The sequence below is a fragment of the Limulus polyphemus genome, unplaced genomic scaffold (genome assembly GCF_000517525.1).
Source record: "Limulus polyphemus unplaced genomic scaffold, Limulus_polyphemus-2.1.2 Scaffold1501, whole genome shotgun sequence".
Classification (NCBI taxonomy): domain Eukaryota; kingdom Metazoa; phylum Arthropoda; class Merostomata; order Xiphosura; family Limulidae; genus Limulus; species Limulus polyphemus.
The window spans coordinates 17,938-29,969 of record NW_013667111.1 but is presented as its reverse complement, the minus strand read 5'-3'; the positions used below and the strand labels follow the sequence as shown (position 1 = coordinate 29,969).

The following is a 12,032-nucleotide window of genomic DNA, read 5'->3' as shown; positions in this document are numbered from 1 at the left end:
AAGATTTTTAGATATTTTTGTAGGTTTATTTTCAGGTTTTATGATTCAGTAACAGTTTTTTTTAATATTTTTTAAAGTACTTGTTCTGTTATTTGGTAACTATGAATATAGAACTTTAGATATTTTAGTTACATATATTGTTAGATTTTAATTAGCATCCAACTGTCCTGTAGTGCTTGCCTTTAATTATGGTTGTATTTTTTCTGCAATTAGTTATTTAGTTTTGTAATTTGCTATCCAGTGGATATTTTTAAGTAAAAGAAATATGCATTATGATATCTTTTAAAATTATGTGAGTTGAAAATAAATGTATTCCATTTTGGTAGTAAATCTGACATTATAATAAAATTAATTGTATTTACAACTAAAGTATAAGTATGCATCCACAAAAAACATATGTAGAATAGCATTCTTATAACACTTTCTTTGTGTACATGGTGTCATAATAAATATTTTGATCTTTAGGTTCGCTTCAGTATGTTGGAAATCTACAATGAAGTGGCTAAAGACTTACTTGGAGCTGACGGAAATAAGAAGAAACAATTAAAAATTAGAGAGCATCCTAAAAAAGGGTTTTATGGTGAGATTGTATCAGTGGGCTGCATATACAACATTATAGTTAACTTTTCATTTTCATATATTTGTTCCCAATAAGTTCATTGCATACATTTAGAGAAGAAAAAATTAATACTTTTTATTATAATTAACTAAATATTTATTTCTTATTGGTTATAATATACAATACTGAGGTGTTAAAAAATGTTTCAATCACAAACTAGTTTAAAATTGTTAATCTTCTGTATTCTTTTTGAATTTTACATCAGCTTCCTGTTTGCTTTATATGAATCTTGCAAATCATTCATATTTATAAATTTAAAAGATATTTCAGTTTTTTGTTATTAACCTTGTACAGTGGAAAAATTGTTTTGTTTCAATCTTTTATTTAAATAGGTCTTCATTGCACAAAAAATATTTTTCTGATATGTATTTTGGTAAGTAATTAATGGGTACATTACTCAAAAGTAATATTGTTCAAATGAAGAACAAACAAAAGTAGTTCTATGGTTTATTTAAACTTTTATGTGGTATAAAAGCATTTAACTGCAGAACTGATGCATTTGTACGTGTTTTAAACAAAAAAGAGTTGTTACCTGTACATTACAATCTGTAACACAAGGTTAGACTGTGTACTTCCAGATTCCTTTTGTAATGATATTAATTTATGAAGAGTAATATTATATCTATGATTCTATTTACACTGTGGAATATTTAGAGTAAGTATAGGTTTTGTGCATATTAATATACATATACTGAATTGAATACAAATATTTGATTCTTCAGCTGAAGGTTTAAAGTCTTGCTTAGTAACAAGCTACAGGGACATTGAAGCCAAGATTGATGAAGGAACTCTTAACAGAAGTATTGCTTCAACAAACATGAATGCTACCAGCAGGTAATTAAAAGTTTTCACTGTAACTTTTGTTTCAAAATAGAATGTACTTCAATCTGAATTTTTGTTTTAGTTTTAGTGACATAAAGGTGTCATTGTGTTATTTATTTTTTGCACATCCTATGGAATGTTAGTTAGGTTTTATATATTTTCAGAAAATAAATCTAAATTTTTAGTTCAGAAACATTTACTTACCTCTGTGCACAACAAGGATTTATTATCTCATATCACTTCCATGAAGATTTTTGCACGTGCTACAACCTTGAGCAAAATCCTAGCCCAGCACATATTAACATGTACTGCACCAGTCTATGATGTAATTATCATTAGACTATAGCCTTCCACCAATATAAAAGGGTGACCCATCCTCCATGCATAGTAATCCTCATGAGTACTAGTATCTGAACAGAGGCTCATCCTTTCCTCAGCGGAGTTGTGTTCAAATGTGTGTTGTCTTAGGAATTGATGGTATTGTTTTGTACATATTATTTTAAACTTTTATAACCATTCATTGTGTAGTCTGTTTTTCTTTAATTTTCTTGATTATAAGAAATAAAGATACCAAATCTTAAACATCTCAGTTAGAACATTGATTTGAATTATCTTCAATTTGAGTTTTTCTTTTAGTGAAATTCATAATTTTGGGACATGTGTCCCAATGTCTGTGATAATTTTTTTTTGACAGTATTATTACTTATTGTTTTGATCCAGTGTATGTTTTGTTAAGTTCTCTTTAATGTTGTACTTAGGCAAATTATCTATACTTATGCACCATCAACATTACCAGGCCAATTTTCATTGAAAAAATAAATTGATTTTGTGGATCATCTGGATTACAAGTTCAAGTTTACACATTTCTGACATCTCCTGAGGTTCTGACACTCCTCAACAGAAGTCACCAAATACTGTAATGGTAACTGAAGGCACTTTGATGGTTAGTGATGTTGCTGCTATTGTACATCAGGTGGTTGTTTCCAATTTGATGTCGGATCCAAGATTTCCATCTTTTGACAAGTTTTACCATTGTTGTTTACATGCCTGTTTTTGTATCTACTTTCTTCTTCCCAACAGAGGATCAGGTAATTTCACCTTTGTTTTTCACTGCTTGGAGCCTCCTGTGTCTCAGCTGTAAGTCTATAGGCAAAGCACAGATAGTCTATTGTGTTGCTTTGTGCTTAACAGCAAAACAAACAGAGAGTCACTGCTTAGATTACACAGGAATTCATCTTTTGTTTTATTTTTCTCCAGTTTTTGTTTTTTGCATTATTTTAGGCTACCTTGTTGCATGAGCTTTCATCTTTAAATCATTTTTTTCACCCTGGGAATATCTTATTTTCCTGCTTTTCTTTCTCACTCTCACTCTTCATCTCCTTGTCTTTATTACTTACTTACTCAACTTCTTCTTTGCTATCTATCCACACTTCATCCTCTTTTGAAGGCCTTACATTACATAATATAATATTATGGGACAACATGGGACCTATTGGTCCATCTCGGCTGTTCCATCCTCAAAAAAGTAAATTAAAATGATTAAAAAATATAATAATGATAAAATTTTAAACCCAACCCTTTTCATTCATATACTTATCAAGCTTTTTCTTAAACTCACTTAAATTTACTGCCTCCACATCATCCTAACGCAACCCATTGCAAAGGCCAACCACCCTGTTAAGAAAAATAAAACTGTCTTAGCTGAAGATGATTCCTACTCTGCCAAAATTTATATTTGTGTCCCCTAGTTTTACCATTCTCACCATTAAATACGGAAAAAAATGATGATACATAAACACTATCAATCCCCTTTACTATCTTAAACACCTCCATCAGATCCCCCCTCACTCTTCTTTTTTCAAGAGAAAACAATTTGAGAGATTTCAGCCTCTCCTCATTGGACAACCCCTCCATTCCAGGCACCATTCTAGTAACCCTCCTCTGAATCCTTTCCAACAATTCAGTGTCTTTCCTAAGGTAAGGAGACCAAGACTGAACACAATATTCTAAATGTGGCTTAACCAGTAACCTGTACAATGAAATTATAACATCTTTAGACTTGTATTCAATATTTCTGTAGATACAACTTAAAATTATTTTGTCCTACCACTAGCAACAGCACACTGCTTGAATGGCTTTAGAGACTGATCAACCAGAACATCAAGATCTCTTTTTCTTTCATAACACTGTTAACCCATTAACTGTGGCAGGAGCAGCTCAGTTGCCATTTTCTGACTCACAGATAAAACTGAGCTGCCACCAATCACAATAAAACGGTCATTTTCGTCACTCGCATAAAGTTTTTGTTATATATATGCAACTAACGGATATTTCCGTCATCCGTCATATACATGTATACTGTTTTGTCTTTTAGTGGAAACATATCTGTAAGGTAAATTTTTTAGCACACATTCTGTGCATGTTCATGTTGTTCCTCGAGCCCTAGTTAAGAAGTTCCTAATATTGAAGTTTTTTTTTTAATTACTATTATTTTTTTTTTGTTAATGAATTGTTTTCTTTTTTGTCAAGGTTCATATTCTTGTTATTTCTATCAGATTTGGAAACCAATCATGGCTCATTGGTCAGCATACCAGATTATGGTTCTGCGGGATTGTTTTTTATGGTCAAATTTTGTTTAATCTTTGTATACAAGATTTTGGTACCAAAGAAGTATCAGTGTTGGAATTAATTCAATGTGACAAACATTTCATTATTATACTTCATAACTGAAAGGTTTTATGTGTTCTTCGTAGCTTCTGAATGATGATGACTGTGAAAGTAGTTACAGAAAGTCTCAGGACATGCTTCTTCCAACATTTCTAAAGTCAGAATCCCAGGATCAAGTAAGTTTTGTTTTTCCTTTTATATAGATTAAACTCATAAGACATCAGTTTTATTATTGCTACATATGTTAACCTTATACATTTTAACAACATAACATTTGTACTTGTTTAAATTTTTTTTCTATATGTCTTATAAAATTTCACCTTGCTTATGCTGTACTTGCATAGAAAAAGAAAGTGATGGAACAAAATGTTTTATATGAAGCAAAGTCACATCCTAAAAACAGTTTCATGATAGTACTTTTAACAGTTGTTGATGCTCTTCTCAGCTATGTGTTTTTGGCTTACATGTAGCAGTTTCCTGAAATAGCTAAGTCCAAATTAAAAATTTCTGTTCATTTGCAACTCCAAGTGTGGTACATGTACCAGATTTTCTTTTGTCACTTATGTCCATTCATCACTTAATGCTATAATAACTTCAAGATGTATCTACTAGATGTTTAATTAAGATTTAAAAGTTTTAAAATACTTCAGTAATTGTAGAATTAGTTACTCATCTACTTTAGCCACAAAGCATTTTAATACTCCAAGCAGAAGAACACACGTGTGTGTGTGTATATATACAAGTAAAGTACACCTTTACAAAAAATAGAAGTTAATTATTAGTATACAACAATTTCATAATTTTCTTATTTCTATAAGAATGTTACTGAAATTACATTCCTGATATTCTTTTACTAATTTTGCTCTCACCTTTAGAACAAAACAGATGCCTAGGGACACAAAAGTAGATTTTCTTTCTATCGTTATGACTCAGCTTTTAGTACAGTGGTACATTTTACTTCCAGTGTATAAATTATAAATACTTGCATAAATTATTTATACTTAATTAACTAATTTTGTTAATTGTTCTTAGTTTGTGCCTTTTTTTTTCTTCTTCAATGAAATGGTGTAGGAATTAGTTCAGTGCTATTTAACTAAGTGGTGTAAAATTAATAATATGAGTTTAAAACAGTAATAGTAAATTTTAAAATAATCTTATTTTGTATCACATAACTGTCTACACTGTTGGAGTTAATAAACATAATGTTTAGTTCATTTTAGTCTGTTGTAATTCAGCTGTGCCTTATTTTGCTTTTCACATCAGTTTTTAAAGTATGACTTGCACATTACTTGTCTTTCCTCAAAATTGTTTCTTTCATACTGTGAGCTAGCTGTTGCAATGAGAGAATTCTGTTTTTTGTACTTTACAACTTTCAGCAAGTGGTTGAATTCTTCTCGTACTATCATCTGTAACTACTGTTCATCTTATGCTTACTAAATTAATCATTTGCTGGCTTAAATAAAGGCCACCTTAACTTGTTTGTACTGTATAAACTGTGCAATAGAATGCCAGCTTGTTCCATTTTATTTATTAGGTTTTGTTTGTCCAGACATAGATATGATTCTCTTGATAAATCATTTAAATATCTTTGTTGCTTATAGGTTTAAAATGTTTCATCCTGCATATTTTCTACTATTTTGATTCTTCATCTATAATTTACAACTTATTTTATGTAACAAAAAATGTGTGTGCTTGGGAAAATATTCAGAATCTTGTAACCTATGCCATATATCACATGAGGCAGACAGGACTAAGACCATTGCATATTTGTTAAGCTTGAATGGATTTACAAATTTAAACCTTAAGAATATTTTGTTAATTCTGAAACTTTTTCTCTGTATTTGAGTCACCAGTATTTTGAATGTTTTGTTAGCAACAGTACATGGAATTATTATTTCAAGTTGTTTTAAAGCATGTTAGTTACTAAAATAGTGACATTTCTGACATAAGATTACTGCTGATACCCATGTTAAGTTGTAACTGTTTACAGTATGTTGATAGCAATTGTATGAAGCAAAAATACCTTTAAATGTTATGAAAAGAAAAATATATGCACCAATGAAATAACACTAATGTGAGAGCATATATTATCAGTAAATCATCTTCAGACTTACAGCTTTAAACTTCCATTAACCTTTACAGTTCATGAGTGCAATTAGAAAAAATGTTATACTGGCTTAAATTTAAAAGTAAATACGAATTAAAATTTTTTTTAATATAAAACTTAAGGCCGTGTTCAAATGTTTTGAATAAAGGCTGGTCTACTAAGTTATACATAGTGTAAACAAACATTAATTCATTTTTTGTGTAATAATCTATATACAACTGCTTGTTAAAGCTATCATTAAATTGAAGAACTTTAATTGTGGTAGAGTTTGGTGATACAGTAACTATAAATAAATGATAACTGTATGATTTCAAAGATTTTTCTTGCACTTGTAAAATGATCAAAATCTTTTGGTCATGGCACTATTAATTATGTTCTTTTAAAAAAAGTGCTGTTGATGGGACTGGTTCTCACATCAATTATTCTTGTTCTTATTTATGTATTTCCTTTTTTAGACTGTTTATTTTAACTATTAAACAATGGGGCTGTAATGCCAAATATTAATTATAGGGTTATTGTTTGGCTTCTTCCATGACTCAGTAGTAAACTACAATGTTTGAGAGAAATAAAAAGAGTCTTTTTGCTCTAAAAAATAACTTATTGTTAATTTTTCTGAACATTTTGAGACTATGTGTCTGTCAAAAGTTTGTTTACCATTGTGAATAGCACTAGTTCAACTGTAACTGCTATGTCAGAACTGTGAATAGCTCTAGTTCAACTATAATTGCTACATCAGGGCTATGTGAATAGCTGTAATTCAAATGTAATTGCTACATCAGGGCTATGTGAGTAGTTCTGGTTCAACTATAATTGCTACATCAGGTCTATGTGAGTAGTTCTAGTTCAACTATAATTGTTACATCAGGGCTATGTGAGTAGTTCTGGTTCAACTATAATTGTTACATCAGGGCTATGTGAGTAGTTCTGGTTCAACTATAATTGCTGCATCAGGGCTATGTGAGTAGTTCTGGTTCAACTATAATTGCTACATCAAGGCTATGTGAATAGCTGTAATTCAAATGTAATTGCTACATCAGGACTGTGAATAGTTGTAGTTCAACAGTAAGTAATAGTTACACCTAGGCTGGAGACTATATTCATAGATGGCACCACATCATTACACCAGGAAGAAAAAAATAACTATTACATCTATATATATACTAAGCACAAAAAATCTATGTGTCTGTCTGTCTGTCTCTTATCAAACTACTCCTATGTTACTGGACCAATCTCAACTTTCTAGGATGATAGTCTGGAACAAGGGGCATGTTAATGGAGGGGGGGGGGGTCGACAAACCCTCATCCCCATTATTGCTGTTATTGAGAGTGTATTATCTTTTACATAAGTTAACATTAACTACATTCACATATAGTGCCATGTTCTTACACCAAACAATAAAAAAAAAACTGTTAAATTTTCCATCTCCTGGTGGGACAGCAGGAAGTCTCGGAATTTACAACACTAAAATCAGGGGTTCATTTCCCTTTGGTAGACATGGTAGATAGCTTGATGTGGCTTTGCTATAAGAAAACACATACACACATTAAATTTTCCATAACACAACATACACACAATTTGGGGAAGGCACACAAACATCTTGTATATCTCGGAGAGTGCGCCAGCACTCTCTACGGAGGAATGCAATTAAAAAAAAAGGACACCACTATTACAATAATACATTAACTCAGATGAAGTTGCTACGACAACAGCCACCATAATGCTGATGGGAAGAGCCGTTTTTTGAGTTATACCCACTTCCTACTTTGACCTGTGATTTTACAACTTCATCTCATAAGACTCTTCTGCGGCCAATGACTGTCAATTAATTAATAACATGAAACAGTGTACAAGACATTAAGAGGTGGATGTTGAAAGTGGGTAACAGAAAGCACCTCTACTCTGCCACTACTTTGACCACTACCTCTTCCTACAAAGTCACCCTGAACATCACACAGTGTATACCATGTTTTAAATGTATATATTTTGTTGAGGTAATAATGAATACTGTAATAATATGTTATAAATAAATTGTGTGAAAGTTAGGTTTTTGGCATCATTTATCATAGCATCCACCCCCCACATTTTTTAAGTTCATAACCTGGAAAAAGGATGGGTACCTCAGCTTGTAAACACAAAAATTACTTGGTTACAAATCAGCTCTCCATGACTTTACATTTATTAGTTGTACAAGTGCTATGTCTGAACCAAACTAACATTACTCTAAAGCATCGTGTCCTCTCAATGTTGTACATAGTAACTGAGCTATAGCTTTTGATATCTTTTTCTAGACAGGTTCGTATTTTACACTACATCTTTCACTCTGGTAGTTTGGAAAAGTTGTCGTGTTTTTCTGGATATTGCATTATAAAGAATATTTCATATTAACATTTTTATTTGTGTATTTTATAGCTTTTCATACAGTCTTTAGTATTTATGTCTGGTTTTATTTGAAGGTAATCCATACCTTAACCACTTTTGGGTGGATTTGGTGTGTTTCTATCTCCAACAAAATATTTTTAAAAATGTTAAGTTTCCTCTGTTACTCCTCTTCAACATGTGTCCCCTTCATATCAATATATAATTTTTTTAATTCTTGGTCAATTATCTGTCTTTTCTTGCTTATTTTTTAAGTGATGAACATAGAAAGATCCTTCTAAGTTTTATTTAATTTTTAAACAAATCCTTCAAGGATAATTTAATAACAATAACATTTTAATTATAAATTGATTGAACTATATTGAAAAAAATGGAAAACAGAAGAGAAAATAAGAGTAAGAATCAAGAAGTAAATTGTAAAGATAAAAAATATTTCTGAATAATGAATAATACCTTTTTTTTTGAATGATTGTGTTTCTAGAATCAAAATGAAAGTAACCAAAGTGGAGGAGAGACAGATTCTCACACAACAAATCAGTCAGGTACAGGTGATCAGTTCTTCAGACAGTTGGGACTTGACACTTCCAGCCAACCAGGGAGCTCTTCAGGCCCACCTACTTCTCTAGCTGATGCGATTAGCACAGTTACTACCAAAAGAAAGTCCTCTGACTCTATATCAGATTCATCCACAGAAACTCCACAAAAACGTCACCATCATGTAAATATATGTTTCCTAATTCACAATAAGAATTTAAATACAAAAATTGGGAATTTAAAAACTTGCAAATAGGGATTGTAAAGGTTTGGGGGCAATATACCAAGCCATTTTTGTTGTAAGCTGGCAAGAGAATAATAATAATAAGGAGAAGAAGAATTACAAATGAGCCGTTTTGATTTAATATTCCTTGTAAGTCTAGCGTGTGCATACACAGTCTTACACGTCCGTACTCAGGATTTTTTGGGAGGGGTGCAAAACTTGAGATGTTGCCAGAGTGTATTCTGGTTGCGGAGTGTAGAGAGACAACCACCCTAGGGAAGTCCTGGGGCATCCTCCCCCAGAAAAATTTTAAAATCTAGAGATCAAATGTGAAAAAATGGCCAAAAGTGTAAAATTTAATTTTTCTGTGACCTTGACCTTGCCTCCTATTACATAAATGTAAATTTTCTTATATATTTTATTTTCTGTGACCTTGACAATTTCACTTCATGAAAGTAGATTGTCCAGCTCAATCCTGCATGGATGTAAATTGGCAAATCGAGTTACAATTTCATCTGTGTTCACAAATCGATTTTTTAAACAGCTTTTTTTAATGTTCCCCAAAAAAGGCTCATTATTTAAAAACAATTTTGTCATTTCTATGTAAGACTACTTTTGTAAAATTAATGTTTTTTGCATAATAATCGTTAAAGAAACAATGTGTACTCAGTCTACATTGGGCCAGCCAGTCGGCATTATAATCCATATTAGACTGTGGAAAGTCGGTCTATTAGGCTAGATCTAGCCAAGATGTCTAGATTAGATTCTAGTAGATATACTCTAGGCCTACATCTAGATTCAGATAATCTAGCCCTTGATGGTTCCTTATTTGAACTAAGCCTAGATATGTAAGTCTAGGCCTTAGAGATCTAGTCTACCTGCTATGAAGTTTGCTGAAACAATCTTTTATGGTCTGACACCCAGGAGGCAGCCATTTGTAAGGTGATTTAGTAGATATGATGATGTTATGTAACAATAGATTTATCAATTTTATCTAGGCCTAGCTACATTTATTATTTAGAATCCATGTCATCCTACACAGCCATGACACTGTCATGAGTGTCGACAGTGCTTTTATTTTTGCCATGTGGCCATGTATGCTAACCTAATGCATACAGACATAAACACTTTCAGCAGAAGATTTTAATTGGTATATTTTTACCTTGACATTTCTATCACTGTGTGACAGTCAACCAATCATGCACATCTTTACAAATTAATTTTATAAACTACGGTAATCTAACTTGTCATACTTATTATGAAGTTTACTTCTTGAGTCAGAGATCGTTGTATTAAATGGGTGTTAACAATGAATGTACATGTATTGATTTATGTTATTAAGGATAGGAGGTGCAATTCAACAAAAGGGGTGTGTGACCTCAGTGGGGGGTGTATTCGCACCTGTCACACACACCCTGCAGAATGGCTTTGTCTGAGCAGTCAGTAGTAAAGGATTTAAAGTGTTGTTTGAACTGAATGTTTATTGTTTAAGGTGCATTTTGCCTGAACGTTCTATTATGGTTTTGTGCAATTCCTTGCAATCCCTATTATGAATGAACCACTATCGTGGTTATAATAGCATTTTCTTTCTTAGAAATTTTTAATTGCGTATATCTGTTTTTTATTTGTTAATACATTATTTGCACAAGTACGTTAATATTTTAGAATTAGATATAATCTACAATAGGGTACACAAACTGAAAATTTAGAAAATAATATAACTGTTGAATAGTGGAGAATGTATTCACTTGAAGATTATTTAACCATGATTGGCAAAAACCACAAAAGTCTGAGATTTAAAGCTCTCAATCCAGATTATGGTGTTCATTCACTAGATATTTTGTTTGCAAAAGAAGATTTTTCACTAGAAGATTTTTGTTTGCAGATGAACTGATTAACATTCTGTCATATTAGGGAGATAGTCACTTGTGGTATTACCGAGCAGCCTATATTAGCAGACCGGTTATTTTGTCACATATCCTAGGGCTTGATGGGCTCCTCTGTTTACATTTGTTATTTCTTTCTTTTTGCACATTTGTATTTGTATTATGGAACAATAAAAATAACCTTCTCACCACAAGTCTAGTTTCTTATGTACACCCTCTGCAGAGGTAATTATTCAATACACTTTCTTCCAAATTATTTATAAATTAGAAACATTCAGGTATTGCTTGTGGTATGTGACTGCTAATTTGAATACATTTCATAAATAAAGTAAAAATTTGTTAAATATTTTCTGTTTAAAGTCCCCCACCCCCCCAAAAAAAACAACAACAACAAATTTCACAAATCTAAATTATTTTTCATGCATGATGCAAAATCAAATTGGTTAGAACTTTCACATTTATAATCTTATCGCCTGATTAACTTATGGAATAACAAACGCATATTATCATGAAAGTATCCAACATGAAGATCAGACATTCCTCTCTGTAATGCCATACAATTCTAAGCCTAATGAACTCAATTTTAGTAAATATTTTTATTCATAGATGGTTCATTACATCATTGCATTGCTTTGGTATTTTTCAACATTAAGAAAATATTGGGAAGTTTAAAAAATGATAAGGCTCCTGAGCCAGATAATATTTCACCAAGGGTTTTGAAGGAGGTTAAAGATTGGATATGTGAGCCATTTGCTACTATTTTTTGTCAATCCTTGAATAGTGGGCTTGTACTAGAG

General features: G+C 31.6%; 1 pseudogene; it reads left to right on the top strand.

Moving 5' to 3' along the window:
• The window catches only part of LOC106463850, a 207,876-nt pseudogene that overhangs the window by 179,358 nt on the left and 16,486 nt on the right, over positions 1-12,032 (top strand).